We start from the raw sequence: 21,575 nt of genomic DNA, 5'->3' as shown, positions 1-21,575 counted from the left end.
AATGCACAATTTAGCAGAATATTTGACAATGCTACAGTCCATCCACCTCTTTTTGCCAGTGTGAGACTGTTTTCAACCTAGCACAACAATTCAGTGTTGTTTGGTTTCATGAATCAATGATGTATCTCCCATAAATAAATCTTGCTGTCCCCTCCCCTTTCTCCATACAGTCAGTCCTTGCTTCTGCTCATCCTACTTATACCATTCAAATCAAAACAAATATGAAAATATTTCCCTTTAATTAGTACTTCTATTTAGCTTGCACTTCTTTCACCTTTCAGTTGTCAGTAATGTGTAAGAAGATGAAAACAGAATAGAATGGAATATTTGGGCTCATATGCTGGCTTGTGCTACAGAGACTTTGCTAGAAATGACTAACAGCAGTCTGGTGAAGTGGGTGTACCAGCATCCAGACTATAGGTGCTCATTTTCATGTTTGTACATGTGGGTGGGTTTCTGGAAGCAACTAAATGACTTAGAACTAGAACTCCTAAATGGGATTGCCTTTATTTGATTTATTTATTTATAATCCCCTATGTTTGTCACCCTACCTCTGATACAGGCTGGATGCAAATCTCAAATCTTGGCATCTTTAACCTCTGGTAGCAGGGTGAGAAATTTCAGATTGCTGCTTTGTCAGTTCAACTGCTATAGAAATTTAATGTACTTTAAAACTATATCTATTATATCTATATTTGATACATGACTTAAAACATTTAAGGCTTTATTTTTCTGCTTATTCTGTCCCTGAATTGGCTTTATTCCACCTTTGCAGACATCTGTGTCTCAAAGGTAAAAAGTCCCACAAATTTTCTGTGTGTAAAAACAAATAAAAAGGAAAAACAAAAAACAAACAAAAAAAGCACAGGCCAGTTAAATTAAAGAGAACTAATTTGTGCAGAATCACATAAGGAAATTTATTCAGGTGAGCTGGCAAGATTTTACAGGTAAAATTCCCAAGAACAGTTCTCTTTGGCTCCATCCTTCATGGTGATATAGCTGTGTTTTAGGAAGCAGTTTAAGGAGATACTGCTTCTCCTTTTGGGGGATGGAGGAAAAGAATATGAGAGTCAAAAAAATAATAAATTAAAAATGTGAGCTTATTCAGAAAAGAGTAACTTGCATTTTCCATCACATTAAATTATGCTGTGTGACACTGGACAGCAGCTTCTATGCCAGTTGCTGTGGATGGGTTGTACATAAAGTCAAGGAAAGGCTTCAGAGTCTGAAATGATATCTCCTCCTTGTCATTTCAAATCTTGCCATTGGGAGTGTGGTCAAGTCTTCCTCCCTGTGGTTCTCTGAGAATCTGGGAGCTGTGGCTCTTCCTCTGTCCACAGAGGCCAGTCAGAGCTAAAATATTTGAGGATTGTTTATATTTGTGGGGATTTTTGTTTTGTTTTGCTTTGCCTTTTCCTTCCCTGGACCATTTCCTAAATGACTCTGAATACTACAGAGTCTTGATATAATCCTGAGAAGAACCTATTCTGGATTATTTAATTCTCAGAAAACCCCACAGAAATACCACTGTGTGATCAAATATGCTATTACCTTATGTAGACACCTGTAGAAAGAAAGTAAATATATAAATTCATTCATATAATGTAAAACTTAATCTAAAATTAGGGCAGATCCTGATATTGAGAGACATTTCTTTCCCCTTCTACTGAGAATAGGAATCTGATCTGACACATTTTTTCTTTTTTAAAAACACCAGGTCCAATTTATTTCCTGTGACAGAAGAAAAATGGAGTCCATCAAATCTATCAGAGTGAGCCATTTTTAAGAGACATTTAAGTAAATGTGCTTCTGGATATTCTCTGAAAGTGAAATAACAAGGGTGGACAGAAAAAAAGGGGGGGTGATGATTCTAAAAGCATCTTATTATAGTTTTAATTTATATGGGCTTTGGTGCTAATGATTCATTAGGTTATGCCCTTTAAATGGTCTTGTCTTGAAAATGCCAACATTTTGAAGCAGACTAGAATATATTTCTCAGACATCAGATCTTGCACTTGTTATTAAGACAGGCTTTTATATATTTTTTTTTTTTTTAATTTAAGAACATCTTGTAAATTATACACGCTGAAGAACTTTTGCAGTTTTGCTTTGTGCCTCTGGACTGACTGGGGGAGGTAGTAACACTGAATTAGTGTCTGTGTGTCATTACTTGCAGTAATGCTGTGGTGATGAGATATCTGCAAGGCTGGAAAAGATGAACCTGCATTCTCATTTCAAGTCCCAGCTACTTACAGAACACAGAAAACCAGGAAAAAAATTGGCATATGCAGGACTTTGAGGGATATAATGAAGGGTCTGATGGGCTGCTTTTATTTTTAGAATTTCTGGTGTTTGCATGACAACACAAGTTAGCCTTTTCCTTGTTGCCTTTATGTCAAGTGTTCCAACATTTTAAGGAACTGCCTTACTTTTCAAACAGATTTTATTTTTGGTGATGACCTTTTCTGGTATCCCTGCAGCTCGTGGGAGCAGTGGTCACAGGACATCCTGTGCCCAAAGGCAGGACAGCTGTGGGGGTGGGCAAAGGGGAGAGAAAGGGAAAAACATCTCTGAACATGGCAGCTTGATGTTGAAGCAAGAGGTTTTCTGGGTGCCTTGGGAAGAGCTCAAAAGAAGGAAGGTAATTGGCATGGCTTTGTGGGTGTTTGCAGAGAACTCTTTCAAAACCTATGTATAATGGGCCATTAGAGAAAGTATACACTGGCAGTCTGGAAATGTGACAAGGGGATTATAAACAAGAACACTGTGACCTGGTGGTGAAAGAGAAATCACATTGTAGGGGGAACACCAGCAGCTCCTGTGTGACACAGCAGAAAGGAGGAACCAAAGAGCACAGTGAGAGAAATTACATGGGCCCATCCTAAAACAGCGGGATTCAGATAATGGACTTCACAGCAGGGTTTTGTGTGAATATAAAGGGAACATTTGCACAAGTTTGCACAGGGTCAAGGCCAGATGGAAAGCCAGTTGCCATAACTGGGAAGTCATTGACATGGATGTAAAGCAAAGTGTATCTTAGCTCTGGGATGGAGTTTGAACGTGAGGTTTAGAGTTCTAAGCCAAAGCTGACAATCAAGCTATTATTGACCAAGTTATTATTGACCTTCTGATAGAGCCATGGTCATGTTCACAGTGCTTGGTTACAAATGGGCGGCGTTGAGTCTGCAGTGGTGGTGATTCACCCATGGGAAGGAAACTGGCTCAGCTCCTGACCTGGGCAGGTGTTGTGTTTTTAATTTGCTCCCCATGTTGTTCCCTTAATGGTTTGTTCCCCTCTCCCCTCTGATTTTGTTATTAAGTCGTACCCTCCTTCCCCAGTTGTCAACCCACCCTTGTACCTGCCTCTTGTTCTTGAATGTTCCCTGTTCCTCCCCTGTCTGTCACTTGGCTACTCCCCCCAGCTTCTAGAAAGTTCAGGGAGGGTCATTGAGTGATAGGGCAGAGACAGAGGAGGTTCCACCCTGAACCTTCCTGGTTGATTCTTTCCAATGTCCCTCTGATCTCTCTCTTCACACTCCCCCCTTGTTTCCCATTTGTTTGGGGCCTGTCCCCTTCCCTGGTTCCTCCCCCAAATTTAAGTTGCTGTCATCCCTGCTTTGGGGGCTGTCGTGCAGCAGCAGCACCCCTGAGGTCAGAGGTCCCTGCTAGGGCTCTATAAACCTCTGATTTTGTCCTTCAAGAGAGCCTGGCTCCTGCATCCTCTACTGTTGCTGTGGTCTCTTCCATCAAGCCATTCCTCTGATTCCCAGGATTCATAAGGGTGTCCCCCAGCAGGTCGACAGTGTCGAGCTAGCCTGGGTGGTGGAGTGGAAACTCCAAAAGGGACACTGTGACAGAGGGGAGAGGAGGGGTCTGGACTTCTGAACTGGTTGAGTGTCTACATTTCCTAAGACAAGAGGTTAAGCAGGGGATAGCGTGCTCTCACTGGAAGAAATAAAATAACCTGGGGTGGAAGGTCACCTATATTGGATATTGGGTGGGGAACACCTGACACTGAAGAGTCAATACTTTATTAAAAAAAAAATAAAAAAATTAATACAGGTTTGAATCTGGAAAAAAAGTCTAGCAAGCTTAGACTGCTTGCTGAGAACACCTGCAATTATGATGGCCATTTCACTAAATTCTGTAGCAATGACCATAATTCAGGATGTCATCTCTTAATCTGTGCTTCAGGAATTTGGCTGCTGAGACTGTCTGTGAAACTGAAAGCTTGAAGTGTGTTGATAAAAATGAAAAAAGGTAGAAAGTACAAAAATCTCTTCCCCTCACTTCCCCATTCTTTTTGAGAATGAAGATGTGGGACACCTCAATGAACAGGAGGGATTAAAGAGGAAAAGATCCATTTATTTCAGGTGAAAAATGCAGAAGTGCAGTGAAGTTGTGATGTTAAACGTTAAGAGACCAGCTAAAATTATTGACAACTAAACCAAACTATGCATGCAAGATGAAATTAAAGCTCATCATCATAGAACTTAATCCAAAAATATTTTCCAGAAACATGTTATGGAGAGTAGGGACTGATTTTGCTGCAATGAATAATTATTTAAATTTAACCTTTCCTTCTGATTGTTATTTGTACATAGTCTAAGTGTATTCATAGCTTCACATAGCTTTCATACATCTCTGTTTCAGCATATGGATAACCTGTGAAATAATGACTGTGAGTTTGGTTTCAAGTTATTTCTATTTTCTTATGGCATAGGAGTGAATTCTTGTCAGACAGATGCTTATGAGCTTTAGAATTAAATTTGCAGTGAAAATTTTCGTGATTAAAAATTCCGATTTTTCTCTGTGCTAATATTTTGTGAGCATTTATCTTTAAAATGTCTTGTTAAAGTCCTTGTAGGAAGAGTTTATAAGGACTGGCTTTGCTGTCAAAGACATGCTAAGGAAGTTCAAACAACAGTTTCCAAATAGATTTATCCTTTACTTGTTCATCTTCTAACCCTTAGCATGACACTTACAAATCAGAAAGTACACATGAGTTAATGTCTTTTAGTTCTCTCTTTGGTAAAATATAATATTAGGGTTGAATGCTAACAACTGCTGGCTTTTCCTTTTAATCTCTTAATGTATATCATGCAGTTCTTTCACTTTTCCTTCTCCTTTTTCTCTACTGGTTTCCTTCCTTTGTACCCCCAGATCTGTTCTTCCCCCTACTCTGTCATGTCCTGATTTTCAGTGTTATATTAGCACAGATTAATAATAGGTGCAATGAGGCTGGTAAAGACCATGCCTTTTGGCTTGCTTTTGTAAAATAATTATTCTCCTATGGGTCTAATTATTTGGCATGTAATTCCATTTATAGAGTAAATTTTGAAACTTCTGCAGTGGTTGGGCTTTGGGTCACAAACCTGGAGAGGGGGTTGAAGAGGATGGAACAAAACTGGATAGAGCTAAACATCAAACACTATTCTGCTGATTCCAAAGTCCAGTAACCACCAAAAAATGCCCAGCTCACATTAAAAGCATTACCTGCAGGTGCACACTGTGAACATTAAAGGAGCAAAGTTGTTTCATTGACAGTCAGCTCCCTCTCATGACACTAGGGGAACTCTAGCATGGCTTCATTGGGCACTCTGCTATGAAACAGAGGAATCAAATGTAAAGTGATGCAGATGGCTCCAAGGAAAGGTATGGGAGTGGTAACTTGCTACCAGAGTGCTTGAGATGCTTTGGGTTTTACTGTAGCAAACACCTACAGTTACTTTACAAGCCCAAGAAAATGCATTAAATGGACTTTGCATTTATTTTACGCTGCTGGGCTTGTATTAGTTGTCACTTTAGATATAACAGTTGCATCTGCTGTATTTATCTTGTGCAATATAGAATTGTGAAGAAGCTGACCATAGAAGCAAGGAATAAGAGAAGTGTGTTAGGGCCTCTGCTAGCACTTATTTAAAGACTGGAGCCCTATAAAATTGTGAGAGCACCAGTGTGATCATGGAGTTACTGATCCAAGTTGTACTAGGGCTCAGAGGGGAACTTCTCATTAGGAAGTGAATCCTTTGTGATTGTCACAGTGAGATTTCTCCAAAGCATGAAGCGTTGACCTATAGTCAGTGATTGCAGTGGGAATGGAGTCAGCCTGCTTTTGCAGATGGAATCCATATTTTTAAATGCATTGAACAGTCCAGAATTAGTCCCATTCCAGGAGTAGTGAACACTTGGCTTTTCCATTTCCATAAAGCCCCTGTCAAATCCAGCACACAAACGAGTCACTGCTAAGCAGAGTTTCCTAACATATGGCCAGTCTCGGGAGGTCACTCAAACATTAGCAATTAGCATGTTTTGTCACATTGCTATTTGCAGAATGTACAGTTTAATTAGAAAAGGTAGCAGTGAAACAGTCAGCTGTTTAAACATCAGAAAGATACTTCAGGATTTAAACTGGCTCAAGTTTATTATGGCATGCATTTTGACAAGTTAGGCTAGGAAACATTTCAGAAGTAGTTAAGTTACTTAGAAATGTAAGTCTCTGTGACTTTGAATTAATTAACTAGAAGGATTTTTAAAAGTTGCCTAGCTACCAAAAGTATTATTGCATAACCCAGTATTTGGGTATGTCATTGTAATCTATCATGTAAGTTTAACCTGTCTTGTGATATTACCAGAAGTTTATATTGCTTTCCTGATCTTTGAGAATTATTTGGTTCTGTGACTCAGCTACCTGATCTGGGAAACACTGTCAGAGTATGAGAAGTAGGGAACCTAAATCCATAGGTAAATAGACAAATAAGTGCTCTGAGATTTTACTTTTGTTACCAACAGGAAATGGACTCAGATCAACACAAATGCCTCAACAGGGTTTAGTACAGGGTTTATGTCTGCATGCGAAGTTCCACTTCATCACACATGATATATAGCCAGATATTTCTGTACATAGGCCTGTAAATTTATATATATGTAGGTACTTACGAATTCAATTAATGAAACTTCATACATAGAAAAAAACAGAGGCATTTTAAATGTATAGTGTTTTAGGGTTTTTTTTTTTGGGGGGGGGGAAGAGTGTTGGGGAGAGTATTCTCAGTGGACTAGGATTTCCGATATGAAATTTGCCAGCAGTGTAAATAACTATTCCCAGCACAACATTAGACCTAGAATTTAATGTCATAACACAAGAGTGCTTTTTATTTTTTTTTTTTTTCCCTCTGTGTGTGTGTGGACATTTTGTTTTCCCATATCATGAACTTCCCTAAGGCTTGATTGAAATCAGTGGGAGTATGGGATCTTAGTATTTCTGAAAACTGGGTGAATTTCTGTTCATTCACCAAGTTACTGGTTTCAAATAAATTTCTTCACAGATGCTTTTTAATAATTGGGGCAGATTAAATTAAGGTTTTTCAACATGTCTCTGTTAGGCAGTTGTAAACCTTTTGACAATGGGAACAAAATCTCCTTGATATCTTCCCCATTTGCATTGTCACTTTCTTCCTCACTATGCCTGATTATACAGCCATAAATTGAGTAAAAATTTCCATTTACCTAATTGGGTTATTGAGTGTCAAGCCTGTTTGATAAAGATTGTAAAAGAGGAGGGTAATATTTGCATTAAAATAATACTCTCTTGCCTTCCCCTTGCTTTTCCCTTCTGCATTTGACCAGATTCATGAAATGCAGGAGAAGATGCTTCCCATTTTTTTGCAAGCAGTGAGAGTTTGACTGCCTTTCAAAGGAGAAATATTGCAAGCCTGGAACAAGAGTGTGGGTGAGGTGGAGCAGACCCTTGGATTATTTTCCATGGGATGGGGAACTGCTGCTGCCTGAATTTCTCTGGGTGTCCCATTAAGGACAAGAGGTGGATCAGCTTTCCCTGACGAGATGTTCTCTATTATTTGCATATCTTAAACTGAACCAGCAAAGCAGCACGAATAGTCCTAATTGAAATTAATAAAGGGGTGTCCTGGATGTCACCTCCCACATTCTTAGATTTTGCTGCTTCCTCCCCAGTGAGGGGAACCCACATTCTCCAGCACAGCTCAGCTGTGTCCCTGCAGTGAGGCTGGAGCAGGGAAACACGAATCTGCACACGTGTTTTGTTTTAATAGATGTACCTTTTAACCTGCAAGATTTTATAGAACTGCATATCCGTATTTTTATAGCATCCACATGACCTTTGAGATAAAAAGAGGTCTTTTCTTTTAACTCCCCAGTTCACAACTGCTCTGATAGCTCCTTAGATAAAGCAGTGATGACCACGGTGTAAATGCCGAGATAGTTGCTGTAGGTAGATAGATAGATAGACTGAACTTTAAAATTTCATCTCCTATCTGTATCTTACCCTACACTGGTAAGAGAATGAAATATTTAATACCACACTGTAATTATTTTTAAAATTCATCAGCCCAACCTGTTTTGCTATTACATTGTAATTTTTTGATTCATTTTGGAAATACCTCCATTTGCATATTTACCTATGATCAAGCACCACTGTGTCAAAAAATCATGGCACAGAGTTCCACGTGCAGTTGTGACTTGTACAATATCTGGTCTTTAGGGTCCTCGTGATGACTGTGTCATCCAGCAGCTGCCTGCAGCCACGTTTTTGGGGTCTGTGTGCAGGGATGCAGAAATTTCACAGTAGTTCTAGCCTTAGTCCCTTCATATCCCATCCAGTGTAGTCTCAAACCCTCAAGCTCAGGTTCCTTCCTACAGAACTTGCCTTGCTCTTGGCCCTCTCCAGGGGCATTTTAAGGTCACCACATTCACTCAGTGTTTCATCACATTACACAGCTTAGGCTTGAGTTCCACACATCCCCCTCCCCACCCCAGTTTAAGGCTGGGGACAACATTGTCTTTGGAATATCAATTATTGTATCTTTGCAGTGTAATTTATGACATTGGACCATTGTCCAAGATAGCACAGTAAAGAAATTTTCCCTAATGTCTAATCTGAACCTACACTCTTTCATTTTGGAGCCATTCCCTCTTTTCCTGTCACTACATCATCCTGTAAAAAGTCTTTCCCATATTTCTTGTTGGTTCCCTTCAGTGGAAGGCTGAAATTTGGTCAGACCACAGCCTCCTCTTTCCCAAGCTGATACATAGACTGAATTTTATTTGTTGAATATAAGGAGCATATGGTATGGCCTGAATAACCTAAGGATTTTTGAACAATGGGAGTGGATTATTATCTATCTGTGTGATACCTAAAATTGTGCATAATTGCCTCAAAAGGACCCGTGCACTTCATTGGTCTAAAACTAAGTGACATGAAATAAAGGCATTTTCTGTTGGATTGGATGCAAACACTTGGACTGTTAAACAATTGGACTAATTTCCATCTAAGAATATTCAATTTATAGTTTAATCACATTTCAAGGGCTGGAAGGGAATTGTTCTTTTGCACCTTCTCAGAAGCATCCTTCACACACTAAAGCAATGTGGATATTGCACATTGGTGTGTTGCCCAAAATAATTTCTTATAACATTCTTATGAAGGAAAAAAGATGCATGAAAAGTAACATCAAAGTGTTTTAAAATAGAATAAAAGTTTTATTTAAAATATATGCAAACAATAAAGCTGTCAAGAATGGTTCAGCCTTTATGATTTGCTCTAACAGTGATCAGTGAAAGAAAAAGAGCATAGCTCTTAAAAATAATCCTTGGGTTTTTCATGCAGTTTAGAGGGCTTAAAATATATCTTCTATAAAGACTCCATGACAAATCTGATATTACTTGTACATAGAGACAGTAAGCCAAAATCAGCTTATATTAAGGTGAAAATGTGGACATTGACTTCAAATTGGGCTTTTCTTGGTGGTCTTTATTGGGACTTGAATGAGCTGCTGTTCCAGAAGAGGCATCATCAGCTCTTTTTAGTGTGGACCCACTCCCTGATGTGCAGGGGAAGCTATTCCATATTCAGAGTAGGAGTTTAGTATTTCAAAATCTGACTTTTCTACGGAGCACGTTTAAATCTTTCAGGGTAAGCTGTGAGAGGGAGCAGAAGGCCAGCCAGCCATGCTGGTCCCTCCAGGTTAGACTGATGGAACCTGCAAACAGCCACCTGGGTGGGTTTTTATGGCCAACACTTTTTATGGGCACTCCTTCACAGCTGAAAAGGTTTGATCAGGGTTACTGCAGCGTGTGGCAGACAGTAAAAGCTGATGTGCATTCCAAATCCTGCTGGGCCAGACCACGGAGAGAGAGTCCAACACTGCCTGTGGGAACAGCACGAGTGGGGGACGTGGGAGCTGGGATGTTTTACCTGGGAAATGTCATGGTTTCCTCTGCTTGAGAGGCTGCTGGTGGGCATGGGATAATGCTGGGTCAGAAGGATATATCCCAATATCACCTTCCTTATGTTTTTGTGAAACATATTTAATTTGTGGTCGGTGATGTAGTGTGCCAGTGTGAATGTGTGTAGGGAACGGAGAGCAGGAATATTAAACAATTAAAACATCTGATTTATACACCTTTTGAGTCAACAACTCTTAGATTAAAATGATTCACTCCTCCTATTCCCTTATAATCCACTGAAAAACATGCACAGAAAATTCAAGTTAAGAGTGAACGACTGGAAAAAAATACAAGTACTGACAAACGCCAAGAAATCTCACAAAACAACTGTAATGGACTATAAAGGATATTAGTTCACTGGTGGTTATGGCCATGTTCCTGCCAGCATTTACTTGACCATATTTTATCATAGATCATAGCAGTTTTTAGGTTGCTAGGGGTTTTTAAATTTATTTTTGTAATTGGTACAGGCACAGGCGAAGCTACCTTGTCTTGAGTATTCAGGTTTGATGTTCTGAGTGAACATAACTCTGCATGGCTTTTATTATTTTATTTTATTTTATTTATTTTATTTTATTTTATTTTATTTTATTTTTTAATATTTTTATTTTATTTTATTTGTAATATTTTATTTTATTTTATTTTATTTTATTTTATTTTATTTTTAATATTTTTATTTTATTTTATTTTTAATATTTTATTTTATTTTATTTTATTTTATTTTATTTTATTTTATTTTATTTTATTTTATTTTATTTTATTTTTTTATTGCATTCAGACCCTAAATAACCAACATGACAAGTTAACATGACAAAATTCCAGTGTGTCACAATGTTTAGAGTAGACATGGAGCTTTCACATGTGCTTTCCCAACCCAGGGAAAGGATTCTCACTTCCTTTGCCTCCTCCCCTTTCTCCCTTTGTGAAACAGCAGCATAATGCACGTGGTCTGAGCCACCAGGTTGGAGTGGTCACTTTTAATTTGCTTTAAGGCTTAGCTTTCAAATCCCAGTGATGTGTCACAGGTAGTGGTATGCTCTTGCCATAAAGTACAGATAGATTTTGTTGAGATCAGATGGGAATGGCAATGATAACAAATAAAAATCTAAATTAAGGAAGAGAGAGTAAATAAATTTTTAATCATACAAAATTTAATACTTATGTTAAGGAAAAGAATATTAAAAGTCATTTTATAGAGAGTGAATTTATATTGGAGCTGATTTTAAAGTTGTGCAGCTTTGAGTGATATGATAATCATGTATTTTTCTCCCCCCTCAGCTGTACTAGGGGATTGAAATTTATATACTCAATAACTAGAAAAGAATCATAAAGGATCAGGCTGGAGGAATCTGTCTCACTCCATTTTTTCCTGTCACTCCCATAGCGATTTTAATATTTTTCTTATATCTCTGCTTATTTTCAGTGCCAAACATTGTTTTCAAATACAGTTGGCTTGAAAATGAGCACTTGAAGCTGCAAGCTTGTCGGCAAACTACCATGATTTTCAGGTAGTACAATGAAATCTTTAGCTATAAAAAATATAAAATAAAAATAGGATGTCAGAGTCTCCTGCCAGCTGTAAATGCAACTAAATAGTCTTATTGTGTGCTTTAATATTTTTAACTATTTTAAGCATTTGACTCTTGCTTTTTTTTTCTTTTTATTTTTTTTTGTCTTGGTGCTAAGGGAAAATGGATTTGCAAAAGCTAACATAACAGCACATTTATTTCTTTCACCCTTTTCAAATAGGAATTAAAGACAGGATAGTCTACTGAATAGACTGCCAGACAGAGTCAGAAAATAAGTTTCCTATTATCAATTCATTGAGAAAGTCTATTTGCTTTCCTTTGCCTCAGTTTCCCATCTGTAAAATGAAGATAATGTAATTTATCATCCTGAGGAACGTGCTTTGCGGTCTAGAGCAGCAAGAGAGAGTGAAGTATTATGATGAAATATTTTGGGCAAAATAATGATGAGTTTTAATGATTTAATTTTCTTGCTTGTTAATTTTTTTCATACTTAGCTTTTGAGGTACGAGCTGCACTCCAGTCTTTTCTGTGAGCTGTTGTTGGAGGTGGCTGATGTATTGATCCCCAAACAGAGAATGAGGTGGGTTTTATGTAAAAACACTGAAGTTAAAAAGGCTAGGTGGTTTCACCTGGAAGTGAACCATTTTCAGCCACCCACAGCAAAGACAGGAATGTAAACAGAGAATATATAGTATTTTCAGAATTAGTTAGGAATAAATGGAGAAATGTTCTGATTTAAACACAGCATAACCAGGGAAATGGAGATATAGAATGTCCCTTTCCAGTAAATGCCCTTTATCTTTTTTTTCCCCCAAAAAATCTTGTATTTATGGGCACCTCCCCACTATTTTCATGGTCTTCTGCTTGATGTGTTATGATAGCACATGTCCAGGATGAGCATTTCCTTGAAAGGCAGAGGTTTTTTGCCTTTGACATGGTGACAGACAACTCTAAAGTGTCTGGAAGATTATGAGACCAAAGGCCAAAAATAAAAAAAAAGCTTTATGGTATTTATCCCACAATAATCACATACAGAGTCTCCAAGAAATTTAGCCCAGTTTGGTTTCAGATAGCTGACAATGGCAACTATTTACCTGTGTCTTTATCCATCTCTCATCTTTGTTCTCTGACCTACACATTTAGAGGAAAACAGGGGTGAAAGAGAACCTGTGACCACTTAGGTGAAGCTGGTGTAGGTAACCCAGGGGTTAAAGTGGCTCTGTAAAATGACATGGATGATGTTTGATACCAGAATTTCAACAACAGGGTCTTTGCCAGTGGTTGCTTTCACTAGTTTTAGTTTTTCAAATGACTGTCCTCTCTGGACACCCTCTGGAGTCAGGGAGCCCTGGAGGATGCTCCAGAGTGAGCACCAAGTTTGGACTCCTGCTCTGAACCAGTTTCTGGGTCCTGGCTCCAGAGATTTCCTGAGATTTATGTGGTGTGATCATCAGTATGGATAATAATGATCTCTCTGTCCAGCAAACACAATTCCAATAAAATTTATGTGCATTTTAAGTATAAAAATATATGCTAGAAAATACACGAGCTAAGAACAAGTTTATGGTCAAAAGCCACTTTCCTTATAGGAATTTAGAGCAGAGATGAGGAGATACACAAAATATTCTGTCTGAATTTTGTATCTTGAAATTCTCAGAGGCTTTGAGAGCAGGTATCTTAGCTTGAAGGACCCACAGATTGCAGAAATAGGGATGGAAATTTAGTGGACACCTCCAATATCTCTTTGAGAAGAAATGAATGATGTCTGCATTGAAGACATTTGTCGAGAGACTTATTCTTTGTCACCTTTCAGCAGGTGGACAAATAAAAGTGCAGGGATTGTGGGATAGGTTGGAGTCACTTTGTGTGACCTGGCAGGAGATGATGGGTTTGGAAGGACTGGATGCATTCCTTCTCACCTCTGGGCCCTGAGATGTTGCTCTGAGGTCTTTGGTATCTGCACCTTTAGCACTAAAAGTGAATGAAGCTCCTCCTAGGTGGAAGTCTAACCTGCTGGCCACTCAGGTTTACCAAGGAGGGTAAGACAGAGAGCAGAGAGGTAAAAAAAGCAAGGCTATTCATGAGGCTATAGAAAGTAGTATGGAAAGTTAAATTTCTTTACCAACTGAAGTGTCTAAGCCAAATGAATGAACCAACTAACTGAGCTTAAGGGGAAAGCTTAATGCATTCCATATTTTTAATAAAAGCAGCAAGTTTTGTACTCTGAAGACTTGCTTAGAGTGGTGTTTAAGGACAAAAGGCTTTAATCTTGTTAGATGAGAGTTTGCCTGTTGTAACACAAGAAACTTGAATATTTGGAATTAAAAAGTTGAAGAAAACTGAAAATCATAAGTCCACTAAAGAGACTGAGAAACAATTTCTGAAAGACAGTTCTGTGTTAGGTCAGTGGTTTGCACCTTTTGATGTCAAGTCTCTCTTGTATCCCTCTCACCTTGGACTCCTCCCTGATGTACATCACCTCTTGGTCACCTAACCTCTACCCAAGTGCCTCCAGAAACCACTGCCAGCTCTCTGGGGTCCCTGCCACCTCCTCCTCTCCCTTTCCCCTAACCCTGGGTTAGGGTTACTTTCTCCTTGCCTCTCCAGTGCTTCATGGATTTTTGTCTAAGGCAGTTGTACAAGCAGAGATGTGGCACAATTTGTTGGCATGTACCTTGAGCCTGAGCTGAGCCTGGACCCCACTGCTGGCAGCTCGGGCTCTGAAGTGCTGTTCAGACAGAGCCTTTGCATGTGTGACACAACAGGAGAGTTGAGAACCTTTGCTACGAGGAGTAACAGAAGATTTACTATGTCACAGGCTTGTTTAAAGGCTGGAGGGTTCATAGTACAATTTATTGTGCTTTTCAGGAGGTGCTTTTTCCCCGCATGCATTCAGTTTTGTTTGTCTCCTCCCTGAGCTGACTGCTTGCTATTAATACCCACTCACCAGGATTTTCACAGGCTAACACTCAGAATTTTTTTGTAACCTATTTCCTCCTCACTCCTCGAGCTCTGGCCTCTCCCTCAGGAAAGGATGATGCTGAGGTATGAAAAGATCAAGTGCAGAGTAATTAAGTTATTTGTCTTCACATCTTCTAACTGTTACACAATCAAATAGTGTATTTTTAGAGGAGAGCTGGTTAACTGCTGTTAACACTATCATCATTTCAGGATGATTAGGAGGTGAGTAAGTAATAGCAGTAGTAGGATGTAAAGAAGTAGTAGTAGAGGATGCAATCAATACCCCAAGGAGCTCATAGGATACAAAAATTTGGAGTGTATTTCACTATTGCCTTGCAGATTCCCTCTTTGGAGTTAGCATTAACAGGGAAAAACATGGGAGTGGTAACAGTGCTGAGTTGTGTAAACAAGAAAACATTTTTTGCCCCTCCTATTTGAGAAAGGAAAGGTTTTCACATGACTGCTTGTGCAGCTGATTGCAAAACAACTTCTTCTCACTGGGCATGAAGTGTCTACCCTCCACACTGAGCTTCATCTCTAGGTTACTGTGAAGTGAGGGTCTGTAGTGACACAGGTTCTCCAGGCAGGTGTAAAGGAGAGCCCATTTATTGCAAAAACCCAGATATTTAAGCAGTTAGCCAGTTATCAGTTATACACTTTCAAATCATAGCAAACATAATGCAATTAACCACTGTACACCACAATGTGAGCACGTGGTGGTTACATAATTTGGGGTTTTTTTAACCTCTAATTCTGCTAAGTCTTTCTTTCCCTCTTCTGCTTAGCCTAAGTAGCAGGACTGAGCCATGATTTTACAAGGCCTCCCCTTTGTAAGGTTTTACCTGTATGCAACAGGTTACTCCTTGAATCAAGGAGTCCTCTTGTCTCCTCCTCAACAGGGACGTAGCCATCACATGTTTCTATGCCCATAAGTATAGAGTTAAGAAGAAAAGGGTTCTTGTTTGACATCAAGCAGAATGGACAAGTACACATCTAACATGATTTAAGCCTCCTGTGCTCAGATACTGTTTACAACCAGTCTTCAAAGACCTTTTTTTTCCCTCCCTCAAGGGCATTGGCTACTCCCAGCCAACTCCCTCTCTGTTGCCACTTTACTTTATGGCTCTTGCTAAGAGTGAGCCTTGAGAGAGATTTTGGATGAGCAGCAGTGACTCGAGCTCACTGTGAAATACCTGTGTTTGTGCTGTGGTCTCCACACCAGGACAGAATTTGCAACTGCAGAGCCCAGAGAAGAAGTGAGAGCAAAGGGAACCAGGACCAGAACCATGCTGGGGATTGGTACAAAAAGAGTGAAGAATGCTGTGTCCAATGAGGCAGAGGAGAAATACCTACAGAACAAGAATTGTGCTGCAAGTACCTTTTGTGAAATGGTCCATGGGTTATTTGATCATGTACATTTTAGCTTTATACCTCAACAGACACATGTTGGTTTTTGACCTGGACCAAAAATGATTTTTTTCAAGGGATGTAGCTCTCCTGGTGAATTCTCAGAACCTGGGATCTTTCCTCTGCAATTCTCCTTCCCAGGTACTGACACAGCATTATTCTTTATCAAATCACAGCTAACACTTCCACAGTGAAAGAAATATAATTGCAAACCAGCTGAAAATTAATGTTATAGTCTTACAATCCATGTCACAATCCTGATGACATTTGTAGTACAATATTATAATGATGTGGAAGAGGGAATAATTTTAATGGTTGACCTTGGCATTCAAATAACATCTAATAGCTGCAGCTTTGCCCAGAAGATACGTGTCAATGTTCAATTTCCAGATGTGGATTTAGAATGTCTGAATTTAGTGCCTGCACGGAATATTTGGGTTTGTTCATCTGATGGGGAAAATACAATTTATAAAGGTAGGAATTTCTGTTCCAGCTGCATTTAGTGATGGAACTGAAAGCTCCCAGCTTGAAAGTGAGAAGCTTTCACTCTCTCTAATGTTAAAATGAGAAAGGAGAAGGATTATGAACCCATACTGTTGAATTCAATAAACACAACAAGGGAAGTCTGTCCTTGCAGAAAATAGAATTGTAAATCAATGAGAGAGTGATTAAGTGCAGAAGAAACTGAGCTCTCGGTAGGGTTTGCACTAACCATGGAAGTTTAGTAGCACACTCTCCCATCTCAAACACAACTGGGGTTTAGTTAAACAATATCTGGCCTAATGCCATCAATAAAAATGGCAAGTCATGCTCAAAACACTCAGAGAGCAGCCAAATTTCATTTTACAGCGGGAAAAGTCAAGGCACAGTAATGGAGAAATTATTCTCAAGGAATTGCTGTGTCACATAGGTGAGGTAGGTCTTGTTTTTAACTTGGCACATCGTGCTGGTCTCTAAATAGCCAGTGGGATGCCTTAGTACAGTGAATCCTGTCAAGGTCTAATGAGGTGTAGTCAAAGACCTTGGACAAAACCCAGGGACTCCCAAAGGCGACTCTGCATATGCCAGTGTGACAAAGGAAGGCCTAGCAAACATGCAGCAAGATGAAATGAAATGTCCACTCCAAGAACAAAATATTGCTCATGCTGAGATGGTTTTGCTGCTTCCATAACATTTAGATGTGTAGTTTCAGCAGAGAGCTGTCTGGGAAAGGTTGGTGACATGTTCTGTATATCTGATGCATGTTAAGGCCAGGATATTTAACAATTAGTTTACTCCTGTTTCCAGTGGAATGCTTTGTGGGCAGGAGTAGATCAGAATGAGACTTGTCAGAAAACACCAACATGGTCTCTGCAGCCAAAGAGGTTTCCCTGTTTCCCTACCAAGTGTCTGTCTCAGCTGACATCTGAGCTGTTGGTGTGTTTTTGCTTTGGTTTTCATTCTGGGTGCACATCCTATTCTGAAAGGTCACCGTGAGGGAGAAAAATCAGCTCAGGATGTGTAATTTGTGAATACATCTGAGAAATAAAGAATGCCACTACAATGGAGAGAGAAAATGAAGGGTAGAGCAATGGTCATATGAAAGAATCATTCCTTACCCAGACATGATGTCACTTTCTCTCGTGGTACAGGAAAGAGCTGGGGAAATGCAAAATAACTGTTGCTACGAGGGCTTGAGAATTCCCTGGGGAGGGCTGTGAATAGATTTGTGTGATTAGTCATGCTCCATGTTTGGTTTGGTGTCAGGTTTAGTCCAAGACTGAGGTCAATAAATGAAAGGCAAGGAACAGAGTGAGTGGAGAAGGCAAAGACAGCTGTCAGAGAAGGAGCTTTAGCTGAGAGTGGGGAACAGGAAAAACACCCCTCTGGATGGGGGGAATGGGGCACAAACTGCTCCAGCTCTACCACCTGCCCCTTTGGGACACCTCCTAAATGTTTGTTTTGTTTTGTTTTTTTCCCTGTGGAGTGACATCTATCTAAAGCCAACCCAGAAATTAAGGATACACCTTTTATCACAGAGTCTTTCTGAAAGTAAGCTAACCTCTCCATCATTGCATCATTCTCTCCCCTTTGAAAAAAGATCATATTAAGAAAGCAGAGGAACACAAACGTGGAAGCAAAATATTGACAGGGAATACAGAAACATTTCAGATACTGTCTTACTCTTTTTCACTGGGAAGCTTTGCTTATTCCTCAATAAATCTCCATTATTACTTTTTTTAAGCTTCATTGCTAACCAATGACAAAAAATTTGTCTTATATGTCCCACCATTCCACATTCCATTGACACAGGGAGTGAGTGGCATTATCTGGAAAGGAGAGCTCACCGTCTAGGTGATTTCAGCCAATCGGAGATGATGATATTGTATTACCAGTTTCATAATATAAATGAAAAAGATGGCCTTCATTTTGATGAAAGCTGTAAAGTAGCTATTGTGCTTGTTTTGTATTGCAAGGCCCAAATGTATTATTTATGCAATTTTCCTTTTGAAAGGAAAAAACTGAAAGAGACTATTTCATTTTACAGCATTCAGTCAGAGCTATTGTCTCATGAATGTGAACATTCCTGCATTTTATCAGCTCCCAATGTAGAAGGCAACTCACAGATCACACATAGAAAGGATTTTTCAAAGTTTGAAAACTGCTTTTTAAAAAAGCTAGACCCTAATGACTCGAGATATTATTTGTGTGTGCCTGTAGGCTGAATCAACACTTGGCCTATCAGAATGTACACAGAGCAGCGTCTTTTTCAAGGTCTTAAACAGCTTTGATTGAATCTTCGTCTACGTTAAATTGATAATGCAAGCAGCCTGTAATACACAATATTCATAACAATGGAATACATCTTCATTTGTAAATACACACTTTTGTGCCAAGTTAGCATATATTCAGGGATCTCTGAGCCACTTATCGACGTGACAGCAGCCTGATGTTGTTTCTCTGTTGCAATAAATGTTCTGCAGGTGGGGAAACTGAGGCAGGTGCACGTTAAAAGACTTGCTCGGGGTTGTGAGGCCAGCAGTGATAGTGTGGAAAAGGTTGTTGGCATCAGCCCATTAGGCAGTCTGTGACACATGGAGTCACTCCCTTGGACCTGGTGATACTTATGTCTACAGAGAAAACACTTATTGAAGAGAGATGTTGAGATTTTTGCCTGTCCTTGACACCAGTAGAAATTAGATGTTTGCCCTTGAACACCCATACAAAGAGGTTGGTTACTCTTTGGTAGAGAGACACATTAAAGCTTAAATTGATATTCAACCTCTTCCCCTATGTACCTAATTAAAGGCTCACTTCTGAGATACATCTTTTCTTGCCTGTTTTTTTTTTTTTTTCCCCCTCAAAAACTGTCTACTTTTAGTGCAATGTCTCTGAAACTTGCCATTAAAAAAATACCTCAGTTTTGTCATTCAACTTTTGTTGGACCCCATATATTTCTCACTGTTCTTGTTTCCTGAGATAGTGTACAAATGCATATATTTCAATGTTAATTTACCTGTTTCCCTCTCATGAAATAAAAAATAAATTGGTAGAACCAGTGCCTTCCCCAGTGAAGTCACACAATTAATTTCTGGTAGGGGCTCACAGTGGATGGCATTCCTGAGGGTTAAATAAAAGTTGTTACATTTTAATAACAAATCAGAAATTAGGTTTACATGTACTGTTTTCATATAGCCACAGATATTATCTTTGGGATGACCTGCTTGCAGCCTTGCAGGACCTGGAGGGAGCCAGCAAGAAAGATGGGGAGAGACTTTTGTCGAGGTCATGCAGTAGCAGGACAAGGGGGAATGGCTTCAAAGTGAAAGAGGACAGGTTTAGACTGGATTTTAGAAATAAATTCATTACTGTGAGGGTGGTGAGGCCCTGGCAGAGGTTGCCCAGAGAAGCTGTGGATGCTCCATCACATCCAGGATGCTCCTGGAAGTGTCCAAGGCCAGGCTGGAAGGGACAGTGAAAAGTGTCCCTGCCATGGCAAGAAGATGATATTTAAGGTCCCTTCTAACCCAAACCATTCTGTGACTCCCCAAGTCTATGATACTCCTCAGCACTAGAGAAGAAATAAATACTCTGTGGATGTCCCTGGATGACCAGGGAATATAACCAAATACATATAACCAAAAAGATAATAAATATAATATAATATAATATAATATAATATAATATAATATAATATAATATAATATAATATAATATAATATAATATAATATAATATAATATAATATAATATAATATAATATAATATAATATAATATAATATAATATAATATAATATAATATAATATAATATAATATAATATAATATATTATAATATAATAGAATATAATATAATATAATATAATATAATATGATATAATATAATATAATATAATATAATATAATATAATATATATAATATAATATAATATAATATAATATAATATAATATAATATAATATAATATAATAAATATAATAAATATAATAAATATAATATAATATAATAATATAATAGATATAATATAATATAATATAATGATATTATATAATATTATATATGATTATAATATAAATTATAATTATAATGTATAATATAATGAAATAACAATAAAATAAGATAATAAAATATAATTATATATAAAATATATTATATTATATATAATATAATATTATAATACAAGAATATAACCAAAACCAAATACATGGTAAATTTCATTTTATCTGGACATAGATTTACAGCAGTTTAGAACAGAAGTCCCTATATATCCATTCCTGTTAGGAGACACCAACAGTAGTCACACTGCAATCCTTGCCACATTTGCAAGTCTCACCATCCATTGTTTTCCTCTCTACATTCCCAGACATATTTGGCTTCCCAGGAGTGTAAGCTGATACGTTGTATTTAGACATACTTAGGGGCTATAACCATAACATACAATAACAATACTTAACGGATAACATATGCAATAACAAAAAAATCAAATAAAACAACATTACGCTGAAATGTGGGGTTAATTCTGAGCAGATCTGGGACAGACATGGAAATGAATACTTGTAATGCCATCAGATGGAAAAAAATAACGTAGAAGCAAAATTCTGGTTCACTGATTGTAGTTGTGCTAATGTTGGATTACGTTTTTTTTACACAATACTCCGGATACTTTTCTGAACTGTCTCAATTTGTATTTAAAGCTTGCTTTTGGTGACTTTCTTGCCATGGGAATTCACTTGCTCATATATCCTCAGATTGAACACACAGTGAGTGATAATGCAGTGAATCTGAAGTTCAGATAAATGCATACCTGTTTTTTTTCTTATGATTCACCTTAATTCATCTATTAGCGACAGCAAACAGAAATCTACTTTTTCCATGCCTGTGTCTCAAGCAATGATGGGAAATACAGGATGTAGGAACTGGAATTATACTGATT

At 38.3% G+C, this 21,575-nt stretch overlaps 1 long non-coding RNA gene across 1 annotated transcript; it reads left to right on the top strand.

Moving 5' to 3' along the window:
* Positions 1-11,689: 11,689 nt before the first annotated feature.
* LOC147653818 (uncharacterized) lies at positions 11,690-19,701 on the top strand. Its single transcript, XR_015285813.1, has 3 exons — positions 11,690-11,774; positions 12,290-12,375; positions 15,979-19,701. It is a non-coding gene; the product is annotated as an uncharacterized LOC147653818 (long non-coding RNA).
* The last annotated feature ends 1,874 nt before the right edge of the window (positions 19,702-21,575 follow it).

The sequence above is a fragment of the Cyanistes caeruleus genome, chromosome 4, assembly GCF_971803275.1.
Source record: "Cyanistes caeruleus chromosome 4, bCyaCae1.hap1.1, whole genome shotgun sequence".
NCBI lineage: Eukaryota > Metazoa > Chordata > Aves > Passeriformes > Paridae > Cyanistes > Cyanistes caeruleus.
This window is presented reverse-complemented; position numbering and strand designations above follow the sequence as displayed.